Genomic DNA, 2,419 nt, shown 5'->3' with positions numbered 1-2,419 from the left:
ATCTCTAATGAGATTTTAGCAGCTTGTACCTCAAAGATTCCCAGTTTCTCCATTACAGAGAGTGACATGAGGTTTATTCCTAACCCAAGATCACATAGAGCCTTCTCAAAGGTCATGGTGCCTATGGTACAAGGTATCAGGAACTTTCCAGGATCCTGTTTCTTCTGAGGCAATCTCAGTTGATCCAATGCATTTAGTTCATTGGTGAACAGGGGAAGTTCATCTCCCCAAGTCTTATTACCAAATAAATTGGCATTCAGCTTCATGATTGCACCAAGGAACTTGGCAACTTGATCTTCAGTGACATCCTCATTCTCTTCAGAAGAGGAATACTCATCAGAGCTCATGAATGGCATAAGGAGGTTCAATGGAATCTCTATGGTCTCTAGATGAGCCTCAGATTCCTTTGGTTCCTCAGAGGGAAACTCCTTATTGATCACTGGACGTCCCAGGAGGTCTTCCTCCTTGGGATTCACGTCCTCCTCCTCTCTTGTGGGTTCGGCCATGATGGTCAATTCAATGGCCTTGCACTCTCCTTTTGGATTTTCTTCTGTATTGCTTGGGAGAGTACTAGGAGGGATTTCAGTGATCCTTTTACTCAGCTGGCCCACTTGTGCCTCCAAATTTCTAATTGAGGACCTTGTTTCATTCATGAAACTTACAGTGGCCTTGGACAGATCAGAGACTAAGTATGCTAAATTAGAGGTATTTTGTTCAGAGTTCTCTATCTGTTGCTGAGTGGATGATGGAAAAGGCTTACTATTGCTAAACCTGTTTCTTCCACCATTATTAAAGCCTTGTTGAGGCTTTTGTTGATCCTTCCATGAGAAATTTGGGTGATTTCTCCATGAGGGGTTATAGGTGTTCCCATAAGGTTCACCCATATAATTTACCTCTGCTATTACAGGGTTTTCAGGATCATAAGCTTCTTCTTCAGAAGATGCCTCTTGAGTACTGTTGGATGCAGCTTGCATTCCATTCAGACTCTGAGAAATCATATTGACTTGTTGAGTCAATATTTTATTCTGAGCCAATATGGCATTCAGAGTATCAATTTCAAGAACTCCCTTCTTCTGAGGCGTCCCATTACTCACAGGATTCCTCTCAGAAGTGTATATAAACTGGTTGTTAGCAACCATGTCAATGAGTTCTTGAGCTTCTGCAGGCATTTTCTTTAGGTGAATGGATCCACCTGCAGAAGTATCCAATGACATCTTAGCTAACTCAGACAGACCATCATAGAATATATCCAAGATGGTCCATTCTGAAAGCATGTCAGAAGGACACTTTTTGGTCAGTTCCTTGTATCTCTCCCAAGCTTCATAGAGGGATTCACCTTCTTTCTGTCTGAAGGTTTGAACATCCACTCTAAGCTTACTAAGCTTTTGAGGAGGGAAGAACTTGGCTAAGAAAGCCTTGACCAGCTTATCCCAAGAGTTCAGGCTATCCTTAGGTTGAGAGTCCAACCATATTCTAGCTCTGTCTCTCACAGCAAAAGGGAAAAGCATGAGCTTGTAGACTTCAGGATCTACTCCATTAGTCTTAACAGTATCACATATCTGCAAGAATTCAGTTAAGAACTGAAAAGGATCTTCAGATGGAAGTCCATGAAACTTGCAGTCCTGCTGCATCAGAGAAACTAATTGAGGTTTCACCTCAAAGTTGTTTGCTCCAATGGCAGGAATGGAGATGCTTCTTCCATGTAAATTGGAATTAGGTGCAGTGAAGTCACCAAGCATCCTCCTTGCATTATTATTATTTTCGGCTGCCATCTTCTCTTCCTGTTCAAAAATTTCTGAAAGGTGCTTGCTGGATTGTTATAATTTAGCTTCTCTTAATTTCCTCTTCAGAGTCCTTTCAGGTTCTGGATCTGCTTCTACAAGAGTGTTCTTGTCCTTGCTCCTGCTCATATGAAAAAGGAGGGAACAAAAAAATAATAATAGGGATCCTTTTTGCCCAGGTATAGAGGTTCCCTTAGGTGAGTGGAAGAAAAGAAGAGTAGAAGAAAAGAAGAAGAGAAAATCTGAACTCAGAGAGAGAGGGGGTTCGGATTTTTGGTGAGTGAGGAAGAGATGTTAGTAATTAAATAAATAAATAGAAGAAGATGAGAGGGGGAAGTTTTTGAAAATAATTTTTGAAAAAAAGTTAGTGATTTTCGAAAATTAGGAATGAAATCAAATTAAAATTAAACAATTAAACAATTAATTAATTAAAAAGAATTTTTGAAAAAGAGGGAAGAGATTTTCGAAAATTAGAGAGAGAGAGTTAGTTAGGTAGTTTTGAAAAAGATAAGAAACAAACAAAAAGTTAGTTAGTTAGTTGAAACAAATTTGGAAATCAATTTTGAAAAAATAAGAAGATAGGAAGTTAGAAAAGATATTTTAAAATCAAATTTTTTTGAAAAAGATATGTTTTAAAA

This window comes from Arachis ipaensis, chromosome B04 (assembly GCF_000816755.2).
Source record: "Arachis ipaensis cultivar K30076 chromosome B04, Araip1.1, whole genome shotgun sequence".
Lineage (NCBI taxonomy): Eukaryota > Viridiplantae > Streptophyta > Magnoliopsida > Fabales > Fabaceae > Arachis > Arachis ipaensis.
The sequence above is the reverse complement of the archived record's forward strand: the minus strand, read 5'-3'. Positions refer to the sequence as shown.